General features: G+C 40.1%; 26 non-coding genes across 26 annotated transcripts; all 26 read left to right on the forward strand.

Annotated features, from left to right (window-relative positions):
* The first annotated feature begins 313 nt into the window (after positions 1–313).
* Positions 314–432, forward strand: LOC130616026 (5S ribosomal RNA). The gene has a single exon (XR_008977110.1). It is a non-coding gene; the product is annotated as a 5S ribosomal RNA (ribosomal RNA).
* A 449-nt stretch (positions 433–881) lies between these two features.
* Positions 882–1,000, forward strand: LOC130615579 (5S ribosomal RNA). Its single transcript, XR_008976667.1, has one exon. It is a non-coding gene; the product is annotated as a 5S ribosomal RNA (ribosomal RNA).
* Positions 1,001–1,450: 450 nt separating this feature from the next.
* On the forward strand, positions 1,451–1,568 carry LOC130616912 (5S ribosomal RNA). The gene has a single exon (XR_008977992.1). It is a non-coding gene; the product is annotated as a 5S ribosomal RNA (ribosomal RNA).
* A 450-nt stretch (positions 1,569–2,018) lies between these two features.
* Positions 2,019–2,138, forward strand: LOC130618352 (5S ribosomal RNA). The gene has a single exon (XR_008979426.1). It is a non-coding gene; the product is annotated as a 5S ribosomal RNA (ribosomal RNA).
* Positions 2,139–2,588: 450 nt separating this feature from the next.
* Positions 2,589–2,707, forward strand: LOC130617457 (5S ribosomal RNA). The gene has a single exon (XR_008978535.1). It is a non-coding gene; the product is annotated as a 5S ribosomal RNA (ribosomal RNA).
* Positions 2,708–3,156: 449 nt separating this feature from the next.
* On the forward strand, positions 3,157–3,275 carry LOC130617458 (5S ribosomal RNA). Its single transcript, XR_008978536.1, has one exon. It is a non-coding gene; the product is annotated as a 5S ribosomal RNA (ribosomal RNA).
* Positions 3,276–3,724: 449 nt separating this feature from the next.
* LOC130618353 (5S ribosomal RNA) lies at positions 3,725–3,844 on the forward strand. Its single transcript, XR_008979427.1, has one exon. It is a non-coding gene; the product is annotated as a 5S ribosomal RNA (ribosomal RNA).
* A 450-nt stretch (positions 3,845–4,294) lies between these two features.
* Positions 4,295–4,413, forward strand: LOC130614900 (5S ribosomal RNA). The gene has a single exon (XR_008975991.1). It is a non-coding gene; the product is annotated as a 5S ribosomal RNA (ribosomal RNA).
* A 450-nt stretch (positions 4,414–4,863) lies between these two features.
* On the forward strand, positions 4,864–4,982 carry LOC130616769 (5S ribosomal RNA). The gene has a single exon (XR_008977849.1). It is a non-coding gene; the product is annotated as a 5S ribosomal RNA (ribosomal RNA).
* Positions 4,983–5,431: 449 nt separating this feature from the next.
* Positions 5,432–5,550, forward strand: LOC130617522 (5S ribosomal RNA). Its single transcript, XR_008978600.1, has one exon. It is a non-coding gene; the product is annotated as a 5S ribosomal RNA (ribosomal RNA).
* A 449-nt stretch (positions 5,551–5,999) lies between these two features.
* On the forward strand, positions 6,000–6,118 carry LOC130614901 (5S ribosomal RNA). Its single transcript, XR_008975992.1, has one exon. It is a non-coding gene; the product is annotated as a 5S ribosomal RNA (ribosomal RNA).
* A 450-nt stretch (positions 6,119–6,568) lies between these two features.
* Positions 6,569–6,687, forward strand: LOC130616458 (5S ribosomal RNA). Its single transcript, XR_008977539.1, has one exon. It is a non-coding gene; the product is annotated as a 5S ribosomal RNA (ribosomal RNA).
* A 450-nt stretch (positions 6,688–7,137) lies between these two features.
* On the forward strand, positions 7,138–7,256 carry LOC130616640 (5S ribosomal RNA). Its single transcript, XR_008977721.1, has one exon. It is a non-coding gene; the product is annotated as a 5S ribosomal RNA (ribosomal RNA).
* Positions 7,257–7,706: 450 nt separating this feature from the next.
* On the forward strand, positions 7,707–7,825 carry LOC130614902 (5S ribosomal RNA). Its single transcript, XR_008975993.1, has one exon. It is a non-coding gene; the product is annotated as a 5S ribosomal RNA (ribosomal RNA).
* A 450-nt stretch (positions 7,826–8,275) lies between these two features.
* Positions 8,276–8,394, forward strand: LOC130615982 (5S ribosomal RNA). Its single transcript, XR_008977066.1, has one exon. It is a non-coding gene; the product is annotated as a 5S ribosomal RNA (ribosomal RNA).
* A 450-nt stretch (positions 8,395–8,844) lies between these two features.
* LOC130615983 (5S ribosomal RNA) lies at positions 8,845–8,963 on the forward strand. Its single transcript, XR_008977068.1, has one exon. It is a non-coding gene; the product is annotated as a 5S ribosomal RNA (ribosomal RNA).
* Positions 8,964–9,413: 450 nt separating this feature from the next.
* LOC130616027 (5S ribosomal RNA) lies at positions 9,414–9,532 on the forward strand. Its single transcript, XR_008977112.1, has one exon. It is a non-coding gene; the product is annotated as a 5S ribosomal RNA (ribosomal RNA).
* A 449-nt stretch (positions 9,533–9,981) lies between these two features.
* LOC130614978 (5S ribosomal RNA) lies at positions 9,982–10,100 on the forward strand. Its single transcript, XR_008976069.1, has one exon. It is a non-coding gene; the product is annotated as a 5S ribosomal RNA (ribosomal RNA).
* Positions 10,101–10,550: 450 nt separating this feature from the next.
* Positions 10,551–10,669, forward strand: LOC130614903 (5S ribosomal RNA). The gene has a single exon (XR_008975994.1). It is a non-coding gene; the product is annotated as a 5S ribosomal RNA (ribosomal RNA).
* Positions 10,670–11,119: 450 nt separating this feature from the next.
* On the forward strand, positions 11,120–11,238 carry LOC130617069 (5S ribosomal RNA). The gene has a single exon (XR_008978148.1). It is a non-coding gene; the product is annotated as a 5S ribosomal RNA (ribosomal RNA).
* A 449-nt stretch (positions 11,239–11,687) lies between these two features.
* Positions 11,688–11,806, forward strand: LOC130616503 (5S ribosomal RNA). The gene has a single exon (XR_008977585.1). It is a non-coding gene; the product is annotated as a 5S ribosomal RNA (ribosomal RNA).
* Positions 11,807–12,256: 450 nt separating this feature from the next.
* LOC130615774 (5S ribosomal RNA) lies at positions 12,257–12,375 on the forward strand. Its single transcript, XR_008976861.1, has one exon. It is a non-coding gene; the product is annotated as a 5S ribosomal RNA (ribosomal RNA).
* A 449-nt stretch (positions 12,376–12,824) lies between these two features.
* On the forward strand, positions 12,825–12,943 carry LOC130615886 (5S ribosomal RNA). Its single transcript, XR_008976973.1, has one exon. It is a non-coding gene; the product is annotated as a 5S ribosomal RNA (ribosomal RNA).
* Positions 12,944–13,393: 450 nt separating this feature from the next.
* On the forward strand, positions 13,394–13,512 carry LOC130614906 (5S ribosomal RNA). Its single transcript, XR_008975996.1, has one exon. It is a non-coding gene; the product is annotated as a 5S ribosomal RNA (ribosomal RNA).
* A 450-nt stretch (positions 13,513–13,962) lies between these two features.
* LOC130616028 (5S ribosomal RNA) lies at positions 13,963–14,081 on the forward strand. Its single transcript, XR_008977113.1, has one exon. It is a non-coding gene; the product is annotated as a 5S ribosomal RNA (ribosomal RNA).
* A 449-nt stretch (positions 14,082–14,530) lies between these two features.
* On the forward strand, positions 14,531–14,649 carry LOC130615592 (5S ribosomal RNA). The gene has a single exon (XR_008976679.1). It is a non-coding gene; the product is annotated as a 5S ribosomal RNA (ribosomal RNA).
* Positions 14,650–15,078: the final 429 nt, after the last annotated feature.

The following is a 15,078-nucleotide window of genomic DNA, read 5'->3' on the forward strand; positions in this document are numbered from 1 at the left end:
GAATGCGCCACGTCGCAAATGAATGGATTACGAGTGTCAGACAAAGAAAATGGCGATGTACTTAGTTTGCTAACTAACTTTGTCATATGAAAATTAAGTCTGAAAGTAGCCTAGATTGCATTCGTTGGAACTTTTTACCGGAAATCTTAAAGCGCATGGTTGTCGTAAATAATGGATAGCGCTTAAAAAGAGCTTTCAAATGCACATAAACACGACCTATTTCGGATAAACCAGTCAAGAAATATGATCTTTAAAGCTTAAACCATTTTCGATGTAATGTGCTAATAAATCGTAGATATCTGCCCGTTTGTTTGTCTACGACCATACCACGATGAACACACCTGTTCTCGTCCGATCACGGAAGTTAAGCATCGTCGGGCCGGGATAGTACTTGGATGGGGGACCGCCTGGAAACTCCTGGTGTCGTAGGCTATTGACTTTTTCACGTTACATTATTTATCATTACGACTGTGACGTATTTTTTTACGCAATAGCCGCTGAGTAAATCAAGTAAGAGACATGATTAGAAGTTGCTTTCCCAGCAAAACGGCTACAATCGTGCTGCAATAAATGCGCCACGTCGCAAATGAATGGATTACGAGCGTCAGACAAAGAAAATGGCGATGTACTTAGTTTGCTAACTAACTTTGTCATATGAAAATTAAGTCTGAAAGTAGCCTAGATTGCATTCGTTGGAACTTTTTACCGGAAATCTTAAAGCGCATGGTTGTCGTAAATAATGGATAGCGCTTAAAAAGAGCTTTCAAATGCACATAAACACGACCTATTTCGGATAATCCAGTCAAGAAATATGACCTTTAAAGTTTAATCCATTTTCGATGTAATGTGCTAATAAATCGTAGATATCTGCCCGTTTGTTTGTCTACGACCATACCACGATGAACACACCTGTTCTCATCCGATCACGGAAGTTAAGCATCGTCGGGCCGGGATAGTACTTGGATGGGGGACCGCCTGGGAACTCCCGGTGTCGTAGGCTATTGACTTTTTCACGTCACATTATTTATCATTACGACTGTGACGTATCTTTTTTACGCAATAGCCGCTGAGTAAATCAAGTAAGAGACATGATTAGAAGTTGCTTTCCCTTAAAAAGGGCTACAATATTGCTGCAATAAATGTGCCACGTCGCAAATGAATGGATTAAGAGCGTCAGACAAGGAAAATGGCGATGTAGTTACTTTGCTAATTAACTTTGTCATATGAAAATTAAGTCTGAAAGTACCCCAGATTGCCTTCGTTGGAACTTTTTACCGGAAATCTTAAAGCGCATGGTTGTCGTAAATAATGGATAGCGCTTGAAAAGAGCTTTCAAATGCACATAAACACGAACTATTTCCGATCACCCAGTCAAGAATTATGATCTTTAAAATTTGAACCATTTTCGATGTAATGTGCTAATAAATCGTAGATATCTACCCGTATGTTTGTCTACGACCATACCACGATGAACACACCTGTTCTCGTCCGATCACGGAAGTTAAGCATCGTCGGGCCGGATAGTACTTGGATGGGAAACCGCCTGGGAACTCCCGGTGTCGTAGGCTATTGACTTTTTCACGTTACATTATTTATCATTACGATTGTGACGTATCTTTTTTACGCAATAGCCGCTGAGTAAATCATGTAAGCGACTTGATTAGAAGTTTCTTTCCCTTCAAAACGGCTACGATCTGGCTGCAATTAATGCGCCACGTCGCAAATGAATGGATTACGAGCGTCAGACAAAGAAAATGGCGATGTAGTTAATTTGCTAATTAACTTTGTCATATGAAAATTAAGTCTGAAAGTACCCTAGATTGCCTTCGTTGGAACTTTTTACCGGAAATCTTAAAGCGCATTACTGTCGTAAAGAATCGATAGCTCTTAAAAAGAGCTTTCAAATGCACATAAACACGACCTATTTCCGATCACCCAATCAAGAAATATGATCTTTAAAATTTGAACCATTTTCGATGTAATGTGCTAGTAAATCGTAGATATCTGCCCGTATGTTTGTCTACGACCATACCACGATGAACACACCTGTTCTCGTCCGATCACGGAAGTTAAGCATCGTCGGGCCGGGATAGTACTTGGATAGGGGAACCGCCTGGGATCTCCCGGTGTCGTAGGCTATTGACTTTTTCACGTTACATTATTTATCATTACGACTGTGACGTATCTTTTTTACGCAATAGCCGCTGAGTAAATCAAGTAAGGGACATGATTAGAAGTTTCTTTCCCCTAAAAAGGGCTACAATCGTGCTGCAATAAATGCGCCACGTCGCAAGTGAATGGATTAAGAGCGTCAGACAAAGAAAATGGCGGTGTAGTTACTTTGCTAATTAACTTTGTCATATGAAAATTAAGTCTGAAAGTAACCTAGATTGCCTTCGTTGGAACTTTTTACCGGAAATCTTAAAGCGCATGGTTGTCGTAAATAATGGATAGCGCTTAAAAAGAGCTTTCAAATGCACATAAACACGACCTATTTCGGATAAACCAGTCAAGAAATATGATCTTTAAAGCTTAAACCATTTTCGATGTAATGTGCTAATAAATCGTAGATATTTGCCCGTTTGTTTGTCTACGACCATACCACGATGAACACACCTGTTCTCGTCCGATTACGGAAGTTAAGCATCGTCGGGCCGGGATAGTACTTGGATGGGGAACCGCCTGGAAACTCCTGGTGTCGTAGGCTATTGACTTTTTCACGTCACATTATTTATCATTACGACTGTGACGTATTTTTTTACGCAATAGCCGCTGAGTAAATCAAGTAAGAGACATGATTAGAAGTTGCTTTCCCTTAAAAAGGGCTACAATCTTGCTGCAATAAATGCGCCACGTCGCAAATGAATGGATTAAGAGCGTCAGACAAAGAAAATGGCGATGTAGTTACTTTGCTAATTAACTTTGTCATATGAAAATTAAGTCTGAAAGTAACCTAGATTGCCTTCGTTGGAACTTTTTACCGGAAATCTTAAAGCGCATGGTTGTCGTAAATAATGGATAGCGCTTAAAAAGAGCTTTCAAATGCACATAAACACGACCTATTTCGGATAAACCAGTCAAGAAATATGATCTTTAAAGCTTAAACCATTTTCGATGTAATGTGCTAATAAATCGTAGATATTTGCCCGTTTGTTTGTCTACGACCATACCACGATGAACACACCTGTTCTCGTCCGATTACGGAAGTTAAGCATCGTCGGGCCGGGATAGTACTTGGATGGGGAACCGCCTGGAAACTCCTGGTGTCGTAGGCTATTGACTTTTTCACGTCACATTATTTATCATTACGACTGTGACGTATTTTTTTACGCAATAGCCGCTGAGTAAATCAAGTAAGAGACATGATTAGAAGTTGCTTTCCCTTAAAAAGGGCTACAATCTTGCTGCAATAAATGCGCCACGTCGCAAATGAATGGATTAAGAGCGTCAGACAAAGAAAATGGCGATGTAGTTACTTTGCTAATTAACTTTGTCATATGAAAATTAAGTCTGAAAGTACCCCAGATTGCCTTCGTTGGAACTTTTTACCGGAAATCTTAAAGCGCATTACTGTCGTAAAGAATCGATAGCTCTTAAAAAGAGCTTTCAAATGCACATAAACACGACCTATTTCCGATCACCCAGTCAAGAAATATGATCTTTAAAATTTGAACCATTTTCGATGTAATGTGCTAGTAAATCGTAGATATCTGCCCGTATGTTTGTCTACGACCATACCACGATGAACACACCTGTTCTCGTCCGATCACGGAAGTTAAGCATCGTCGGGCCGGGATAGTACTTGGATAGGGGAACCGCCTGGGATCTCCCGGTGTCGTAGGCTATTGACTTTTTCACGTTACATTATTTATCATTACGACTGTGACGTATCTTTTTTACGCAATAGCCGCTGAGTAAATCAAGTAAGGGACATGATTAGAAGTTTCTTTCCCCTAAAAAGGGCTACAATCGTGCTGCAATAAATGCGCCACGTCGCAAGTGAATGGATTAAGAGTGTCAGACAAAGAAAATGGCGGTGTAGTTACTTTGCTAATTAACTTTGTCATATGAAAATTAAGTCTGAAAGTAACCTAGATTGCCTTCGTTGGAACTTTTTACCGGAAATCTTAAAGCGCATGGTTGTCGTAAATAATGGATAGCGCTTAAAAAGAGCTTTCAAATGCACATAAACACGAACTATTTCCGATCACCCAGTCAAGAATTATGATCTTTAAAATTTGAACCATTTTCGATGTAATGTGCTAATAAATCGTAGATATCTACCCGTATGTTTGTCTACGACCATACCACGATGAACACACCTGTTCTCGTCCGATCACGGAAGTTAAGCATCGTCGGGCCGGGATAGTACTTGGATGGGGGACCGCCTGGGAACTCCCGGTGTCGTAGGCTATTGACTTTTTCACGTTACATTATTTATCATTACGATTGTGACGTATCTTTTTTACGCAATAGCCGCTGAGTAAATCATGTAAGCGACTTGATTAGAAGTTTCTTTCCCTTCAAAACGGCTACGATCTGGCTGCAATTAATGCGCCACGTCGCAAATGAATGGATTACGAGCGTCAGACAAAGAAAATGGCGATGTAGTTAATTTGGTAACTAACTTTGTCATATGAAGATTAAGTCTGAAAGTACCCTAAATTGCCTTTGTTGGAACTTTTTACCGGAAATCTTAAAGCGCATTATTGTCGTAAAGAATCGATAGCGCTTAAAGAGAGCTTTCAAATGCACATAAACACGAACTATTTCCGATCACCCAGTCAAGAATTATGATCTTTAAAATTTGAACCATTTTCGATGTAATCTGCTAATAAATCGTAGATATCTGCCCGTATGTTTGTCTACGACCATACCACGAAGAACACACCTGTTCTCGTCCGATCACGGAAGTTAAGCATCGTCGGGCCGGGATAGTACTTGGATGGGGAACCGCCTGGGAACTCCCGGTGTCGTAGGCTATTGACTTTTTCACGTTACATTATTAATCATTACGACTGTGACGTATTTTTTTACGCAATAGCCGCTGAGTAAATCAAGAAAGAGACATGATTAGAAGTTGTTTTCCCAGCAAAACGGCCACAATCATGCTGCAATAAATGCGCCACGTCGCAAATGAATGGATTACGAGCGTCAGACAAAGAAAATGGCGATGTACTTACTTTGGTAACTAACTTTGTCATATGAAAATTAAGTTTGAAAGTACCCTAGATTGCATTCGTTGGAACTTTTTACCGGAAATCTTAAAGCGCATGGTTGTCGTAAATAATGGATAGCGCTTAATAAGAGCTTTCAAATGCACATAAACACGACCTATTTCGGATAAACCAGTCAAGAAAAATGATCTTTAAATCTTAAACCACTTTCGATGTAATGTGCTAATAAATCGTAGATATCTGCCCGTTTGTTTGTCTACGACCATACCACGATGAACACACCTGTTCTCGTCCGAGCACGGAAGTTAAGCATCGTCGGGCCGGGATAGTACTTAGATGGGGGACCGCCTTGAAACTCCTGGTGTCGTAGGCTATTGACTTTTTCACGTTACATTATTTATCATTACGACTGTGACGTATTTTTTTACGCATTAGCCGCTGAGTAAATCAAGTAAGAGACATGATTAGAAGTTGCTTTCCATTAAAAAGGGCTACAATCTTGCTGCAATAAATGCGCCACGTCGCAAATGAATGGATTAAGAGCGTCAGACAAAGAAAATGGCGATGTAGTTACTTTCCTAATTAACTTTGTCATATGAAAATTAAGTCTGAAAGTACCCCAGACTGCCTTCGTTGGAACTTTTTACCGGAAATCTTAAAGCGCATGGTTGTCGTAAATAATGGATAGCGCTTGAAAAGAGCTTTCAAATGCACATAAACACGAACTATTTCCGATCACCCAGTCAAGAATTATGATCTTTAAAATTTGAACCATTTTCGATGTAATGTGCTAATAAATCGTAGATATCTACCCGTATGTTTGTCTACGACCATACCACGATGAACACACCTGTTCTCGTCCGATCACGGAAGTTAAGCATCGTCGGGCCGGGATAGTACTTGGATGGGGGACCGCCTGGGAACTCCCGGTGTCGTAGGCTATTGACTTTTTCACGTTACATTATTTATCATTACGATTGTGACGTATCTTTTTTACGCAATAGCCGCTGAGTAAATCATGTAAGCGACTTGATTAGAAGTTTCTTTCCCTTCAAAACGGCTACGATCTGGCTGCAATTAATGCGCCACGTCGCAAATGAATGGATTACGAGCGTCAGACAAAGAAAATGGCGATGTAGTTAATTTGCTAATTAACTTTGTCATATGAAAATTAAGTCTGAAAGTACCCTAGATTGCCTTCGTTGAAACTTTTTACCGGAAATCTTAAAGCGCATTATTGTCGTAAAGAATCGATAGCGCTTAAAAAGAGCTTTCAAATGCACATAAACACGACCTATTTCCGATCACCCAGTCAAGAAATATGATCTTTAAAATTTGAACCATTTTCGATGTAATGTGCTAATAAATCGTAGATATCTGCCCGTTTGTTTGTCTACGACCATACTACGATGAACACACCTGTTCTCGTCCGATCACGGAAGTTAAGCATCGTCGGGCCGGGATAGTACTTGGATGGGGAACCGCCTGGGAACTCCCGGTGTCGTAGGCTATTGACTTTTTCACGTTACATTATTTATCATTACGACTGTGACGTATCTTTTTTACGCAATAGCCGCTGAGTAAATCAAGTAAGAGACATGATTAGAAGTTTCTTTCCCTTAAAAAAACCTACAATCTTGCTGCAATAAATTCGCTACGTCGCAAATGAATGGATTACGAGCGTCAGACAAAGTAAATGGCGATGTACTTACTTTGCTAACTAACTTTGTCATATGAAAATTAAGTCTGAAAGTACCCTAAATTGCCTTCGTTGGAACTTTTTACCGGAAATCTTAAAGCGCATTATTGTCGTAAAGAATCGATAGCGCTTAAAAAGAGCTTTCAAATGCACATAAAAACGAACTATTTCCGATCACCCAGTCAAGAATTATGATCTTTAAAATTTGAACCATTTTCGATGTAATGTGCTAATAAATCGTAGATATCTGCCCGTATGTTTGTCTACGACCATACCACGATGAACACACCTGTTCTCGTCCGATCACGGAAGTTAAGTATCGTCGGGCCGGTATAGTACTTGGATGGGGGACCGCCTGGGAACTCCCGGTGTCGTAGGCTATTGACTTTTTCACGTTACATTATTTATCATTACGACTGTGACGTATCTTTTTTACGCAATAGCCGCTGAGTAAATCAAGAAAGAGACATGATTAGAAGTTGCTTTCCCAGCAAAACGGCTACAATCGTGCTGCAATAAATGCGCCACGTCGCAAATGAATGGATTACGAGCGTCAGACAAAGAAAATGGCGATGTACTTAGTTTGCTAACTAACTTTGTCATATGAAAATTAAGTCTGAAAGTAGCCTAGATTGCCTTCGTTGGAACTTTTTACCGGAAATCTTAAAGCGCATGGTTGTCGTAAATAATGGATAGCGCTTGAAAAGAGCTTTCAAATGCACATAAACACGAACTATTTCCGATCACCCAGTCAAGAATTATGATCTTTAAAATTTGAACCATTTTCGATGTAATGTGCTAATAAATCGTAGATATCTACCCGTATGTTTGTCTACGACCATACCACGATGAACACACCTGTTCTCGTCCGATCACGGAAGTTAAGCATCGTCGGGCCGGGATAGTACTTGGATGGGGGACCGCCTGGGAACTCCCGGTGTCGTAGGCTATTGACTTTTTCACGTTACATTATTTATCATTACGATTGTGACGTATCTTTTTTACGCAATAGCCGCTGAGTAAATCATGTAAGCGACTTGATTAGAAGTTTCTTTCCCTTCAAAATGGCTACGATCTGGCTGCAATTAATGCGCCACGTCGCAAATGAATGGATTACGAGCGTCAGACAAAGAAAATGGCGATGTAGTTAATTTGCTAATTAACTTTGTCATATGAAAATTAAGTCTGAAAGTACCCTAGATTGCCTTCGTTGGAACTTTTTACCGGAAATCGTAAAGCGCATTATTGTCGTAAAGAATCGATAGCGCTTAAAAAGAGCTTTCAAATGCACATAAACACGACCTATTTCCGATCACCCAGTCAAGAAATATGATCTTTAAAATTTGAACCATTTTCGATGTAATGTGCTAATAAATCGTAGATATCTGCCCGTATGTTTGTCTACGACCATACCACGATGAACACACCTGTTCTCGTCCGATCACGGAAGTTAAGTATCGTCGGGCCGGGATAGTACTTGGATGGGGGACCGCCTGGGAACTCCCGGTGTCGTAGGCTATTGACTTTTTCACGTTACATTATTTATCATTACGACTGTGACGTATCTTTTTTACGCAATAGCCGCTGAGTAAATCAAGTAAGAGACATGATTAGAAGTTTCTTTCCCTTAAAAAAACCTGCAATCTTGCTGCAATAAATTCGCCACGTCGCAAATGAATGGATTACGAGCGTCAGACAAAGTAAATGGCGATGTACTTACTTTGCTAACTAACTTTGTCATATGAAAATTAAGTCTGAAAGTACCCTAAATTGCCTTCGTTGGAACTTTTTACCGGAAATCTTAAAGCGCATTATTGTCGTAAAGAATCGATAGCGCTTAAAAAGAGCTTTCAAATGCACATAAAAACGAACTATTTCCGATCACCCAGTCAAGAATTATGATCTTTAAAATTTGAACCATTTTCGATGTAATGTGCTAATAAATCGTAGATATCTGCCCGTATGTTTGTCTACGACCATACCACGATGAACACACCTGTTCTCGTCCGATCACGGAAGTTAAGTATCGTCGGGCCGGGATAGTACTTGGATGGGGGACCGCCTGGGAACTCCCGGTGTCGTAGGCTATTGACTTTTTCACGTTACATTATTTATCATTACGACTGTGACGTATTTTTTTTACGCAATAGCCGCTGAGTAAATCAAGAAAGAGACATGATTAGAAGTTGCTTTCCCAGCAAAACGGCTACAATCGTGCTGCAATAAATGCGCCACGTCGCAAATGAATGGATTACGAGCGTCAGACAAAGAAAATGGCGATGTACTTAGTTTGCTAACTAACTTTGTCATATGAAAATTAAGTCTGAAAGTACCCTAAATTGCCTTCGTTGGAACTTTTTACCGGAAATCTTAAAGCGCATTATTGTCGTAAAAAATCGATAGCGCTTAAAAAGAGCTTTCAAATGCACATAAAAACGAACTATTTCCGATCACCCAGTCAAGAATTATGATCTTTAAAATTTGAACAATTTTCGATGTAATGTGCTAATAAATCGTAGATATCTGCCCGCATGTTTGTCTACGACCATACCACGATGAACACACCTGTTCTCGTCCGATCACGGAAGTTAAGCATCGTCGGGCCGGGATAGTACTTGGATGGGGGACCGCCTGGAAACTCCTGGTGTCGTAGGCTATTGACTTTTTCACGTTACATTATTTATCATTACGACTGTGACGTATTTTTTTACGCAATAGCAGCTGAGTAAATCAAGTAAGAGACATGATTAGAAGTTGCTTTCCCAGCAAAACGGCTACAATCGTGCTGCAATAAATGCGCCACGTCGCAAATGAATGGATTACGAGCGTCAGACAAAGAAAATGGCGATGTACTTAGTTTGCTAACTAACTTTGTCATATGAAAATTAAGTCTGAAAGTAGCCTAGATTGCAGTCGTTGGAACTTTTTACCGGAAATCTTAAAGCGCATGGTTGTCGTAAATAATGGATAGCGCTTAAAAAGAGCTTTCAAATACACATAAACACGACCTATTTCGGATAATCCAGTCAAGAAATATGACCTTTAAAGTTTAATCCATTTTCGATGTAATGTGCTAATAAATCGTAGATATCTGCCCGTTTGTTTGTCTACGACCATACCACGATGAACACACCTGTTCTCATCCGATCACGGAAGTTAAGCATCGTCGGGCCGGGATAGTACTTGGATGGGGGACCGCCTGGGAACACCCGGTGTCGTAGGCTATTGACTTTTTCACGTCACATTATTTATCATTACGACTGTGACGTATCTTTTTTACGCAATAGCCGCTGAGTAAATCAAGTAAGAGACATGATTAGAAGTTGCTTTCCCTTAAAAAGGGCTACAATATTGCTGCAATAAATGCGCCACGTCGCAAATGAATGGATTAAGAGCGTCAGACAAAGAAAATGGCGATGTAGTTACTTTGCTAATTAACTTTGTCATATGAAAATTAAGTCTGAAAGTACCCCAGATTGCCTTCGTTGGAACTTTTTACCGGAAATCTTAAAGCGCATGGTTGTCGTAAATAATGGATAGCGCTTGAAAAGAGCTTTCAAATGCACATAAACACGAACTATTTCCGATCACCCAGTCAAGAATTATGATCTTTAAAATTTGAACCATTTTCGATGTAATGTGCTAATAAATCGTAGATATCTGCCCGTATGTTTGTCTACGACCATACCACGATGAACACACCTGTTCTCGTCCGATCACGGAAGTTAAGCATCGTCGGGCCGGGATAGTACTTGGATGGGGGACCGCCTGGGAACTCCCGGTGTCGTAGGCTATTGACTTTTTCACGTTACATTATTAATCATTACGACTGTGACGTATCTTTTTTACGCAATAGCCGCTGAGTAAATCAAGAAAGAGACATGATTAGAAGTTGTTTTCCCAGCAAAACGGCCACAATCATGCTGCAATAAATGCGCCACGTCGCAAATGAATGGATTACGAGCGTCAGACAAAGAAAATGGCGATGTACTTACTTTGGTAACTAACTTTGTCATATGAAAATTAAGTCTGAAAGTACCCTAGATTGCATTCGTTGGAACTTTTTACCGGAAATTTTAAAGCGCATGGTTGTCGTAAATAATGGATAGCGCTTAAAAAGAGCTTTCAAATGCACATAAACACGACCTATTTCGGATAAACCAGTCAAGAAAAATGATCTTTAAAGCTTAAACCATTTTCGATGTAATGTGCTAATAAATCGTAGATATCTGCCCGTTTCTTTGTCTACGACCATACCACGATGAACACACCTGTTCTCGTCCGAGCACGGAAGTTAAGCATCGCCGGGCCGGGATAGTACTTAGATGGGGGACCGCCTGGAAACTCCTGGTGTCGTAGGCTATTGACTTTTTCACGTTACATTATTTATCATTACGACTGTGACGTATTTTTTTACGCAATAGCCGCTGAGTAAATCAAGTAAGAGACATGATTAGAAGTTGCTTTCCCTTAAAAAGGGCTACAATCTTGCTGCAATAAATGCGCCACGTCGCAAATGAATGGATTAAGAGCGTCAGACAAAGAAAATGGCGATGTAGTTACTTTCCTAATTAACTTTGTCATATGAAAATTAAGTCTGAAAGTACCCCAGATTGCCTTCGTTGGAACTTTTTACCGGAAATCTTAAAGCGCATTGTTGTCGTAAATAATGGATAGCGCTTGAAAAGAGCTTTCAAATGCACATAAACACGAACTATTTCCGATCACCCAGTCAAGAATTATGATCTTTAAAATTGGAACCATTTTCGATGTAATGTGCTAATAAATCGTAGATATCTACCCGTATGTTTGTCTACGACCATACCACGATGAACACACCTGTTCTCGTCCGATCACGGAAGTTAAGCATCGTCGGGCCGGGATAGTACTTGGATGGGGGACCGCCTGGGAACTCGCGGTGTCGTAGGCTATTGACTTTTTCACGTTACATTATTTATCATTACGATTGTGACGTATCTTTTTTACGCAATAGCCGCTGAGTAAATCATGTAAGCGACTTGATTAGAAGTTTCTTTCCCTTCAAAACGGCTACGATCTGGCTGCAATTAATGCGCCACGTCGCAAATGAATGGATTACGAGCGTCAGACAAAGAAAATGGCGATGTAGTTAATTTGCTAATTAACTTTGTCATATGAAAATTAAGTCTGAAAGTACCCTAGATTGCCTTCGTTGGAACTTTTTACCGGAAATCTTAAAGCGCATTATTGTCGTAAAGAATCGATAGCGCTTAAAAAGAGCTTTCAAATGCACATAAACACGACCTATTTCCGATCACCCAGTCAAGAAATATGATTTTTAAAATTTGAACCATTTTCGATGTAATGTGCTAATAAATCGTAGATATCTGCCCGTTTGTTTGTCTACGACCATACCACGATGAACACACCTGTTCTCGTCCGATCACGGAAGTTAAGCATCGTCGGGCCGGGATAGTACTTGGATGGGGAACCGCCTGGGAACTCCCGGTGTCGTAGGCTATTGACTTTTTCACGTTACATTATTTATCATTACGACTGTGACGTATCTTTTTTACGCAATAGCCGCTGAGTAAATCAAGTAAGAGACATGATTAGAAGTTTCTTTCCCTTAAAAAACCTACAATCTTGCTGCAATAAATTCGCCACGCCGCAAATGAATGGATTACGAGCGTCAGACAAAGTAAATGGCGATGTACTTACTTTGCTAAATAACTTTGTCATATGAAAATTAAGTCTGAAAGTACCCTAAATTGCCTTCGTTGGAACTTTTTACCGGAAATCTTAAAGCGCATTATTGTCGTAAAGAATCGATAGCGCTTAAAAAGAGCTTTCAAATGTACATAAAAACGAACTATTTCCGATCACCCAGTCAAGAATTATGATCTTTAAAATTTGAACCATTTTCGATGTAATGTGCTAATAAATCGTAGATATCTGCCCGTATGTTTGTCTACGACCATACCACGATGAACACACCTGTTCTCCTCCGATCACGGAAGTTAAGCATCGTCGGGCCGGGATAGTACTTGGATGGGGGACCGCCTGGGAACTCCCGGTGTCGTAGGCTATTGACTTTTTCACGTTACATTATTTATCATTACGACTGTGACGTATCTTTTTTACGCAATAGCCGCTGAGTAAATCAAGAAAGAGACATGATTAGAAGTTGCTTTCCCAGCAAAACGGCTACAATCGTGCTGCAATAAATGCGCCACGTCGCAAATGAATGGATTACGAGCGTCAGACAAAGAAAATAGCGATGTACTTAGTTTGCTAACTAACTTTGTCATATGAAAATTAAGTCTGAAAGTACCCTAAATTGCCTTCGTTGGAACTTTTTACCGGAAATCTTAAAGCGCATTATTGTCGTAAAGAATCGATAGCGCTTAAAAAGAGCTTTCAAATGCACATAAAAACGAACTATTTCCGATCACCCAGTCAAGAATTATGATCTTTAAAATTTGAACAATTTTCGATGTAATGTGCTAATAAATCGTAGATATCTGCCCGTATGTTTGTCTACGACCATACCACGATGAACACACCTGTTCTCGTCCGATCACGGAAGTTAAGCATCGTCGGGCCGGGATAGTACTTGGATGGGGGACCGCCTGGGAACTCCCGGTGTCGTAGGCTATTGACTTTTTCACGTTACATTATTTATCATTACGACTGTGACGTATCTTTTTTACGCAATAGCCGCTGAGTAAATCAAGAAAGAGACATGATTAGAAGTTGCTTTCCCAGCAAAACGGCTACAATCGTGCTGCAATGAATGCGCCACGTCGCAAATGAATGGATTACGAGTGTCAGACAAAGGAAATGGCGATGTACTTAGTTTGCTAACTAACTTTGTCATATGAAAATTAAGTCTGAAAGTAGCCTAGATTGCATTCGTTGGAACTTTTTACCGGAAATCTTAAAGCGCATGGTTGTCGTAAATAATGGATAGCGCTTAAAAAGAGCTTTCAAATGCACATAAACACGACCTATTTCGGATAAACCAGTCAAGAAATAAGATCTTTAAAGCTTAAACCATTTTCGATGTAATGTGCTAATAAATCGTAGATATCTGCCCGTTTGTTTGTCTACGACCATACCACGATGAACACACCTGTTCTCGTCCGATCACGGAAGTTAAGCATCGTCGGGCCGGGATAGTACTTGGATGGGGGACCGCCTGGAAACTCCTGGTGTCGTAGGCTATTGACTTTTTCACGTTACATTATTTATCATTACGACTGTGACGTATTTTTTTACGCAATAGCCGCTGAGTAAATCAAGTAAGAGACATGATTAGAAGTTGCTTTCCCAGCAAAACGGCTACAATCGTGCTGCAATAAATGCGCCACGTCGCAAATGAATGGATTACGAGCGTCAGACAAAGAAAATGGCGATGTACTTAGTTTGCTAACTAACTTTGTCATATGAAAATTAAGTCTGAAAGTAGCCTAGATTGCATTCGTTGGAACTTTTTACCGGAAATCTTAAAGCGCATGGTTGTCGTAAATAATGGATAGCGCTTAAAAAGAGCTTTCAAATGCACATAAACACGACCTATTTCGGATAATCCAGTCAAGAAATATGACCTTTAAAGTTTAATCCATTTTCGATGTAATGTGCTAATAAATCGTAGATATCTGCCCGTTTGTTTGTCTACGACCATACCACGATGAACACACCTGTTCTCATCCGATCACGGAAGTTAAGCATCGTCGGGCCGGGATAGTACTTGGATGGGGGACCGCCTGGGAACTCCCGGTGTCGTAGGCTATTGACTTTTTCACGTCACATTATTTATCATTACGACTGTGACGTATCTTTTTTACGCAATAGCCGCTGAGTAAATCAAGTAAGAGACATGATTAGAAGTTGCTTTCCCTTAAAAAGGGCTACAATATTGCTGCAATAAATGTGCCACGTCGCAAATGAATGGATTAAGAGCGTCAGACAAGGAAAATGGCGATGTAGTTACTTTGCTAATTAACTTTGTCATATGAAAATTAAGTCTGAAAGTACCCCAGATTGCCTTCGTTGGAACTTTTTACCGGAAATCTTAAAGCGCATGGTTGTCGTAAATAATGGATAGCGCTTGAAAAGAGCTTTCAAATGCACATAAACACGAACTATTTCCGATCACCCAGTCAAGAATTATGATCTTTAAAATTTGAACCATTTTCGATGTAATGTGCTAATAAATCG

The sequence above is a fragment of the Hydractinia symbiolongicarpus genome, chromosome 11 (genome assembly GCF_029227915.1).
Source record: "Hydractinia symbiolongicarpus strain clone_291-10 chromosome 11, HSymV2.1, whole genome shotgun sequence".
NCBI classification, from domain to species: Eukaryota; Metazoa; Cnidaria; class Hydrozoa; order Anthoathecata; family Hydractiniidae; genus Hydractinia; species Hydractinia symbiolongicarpus.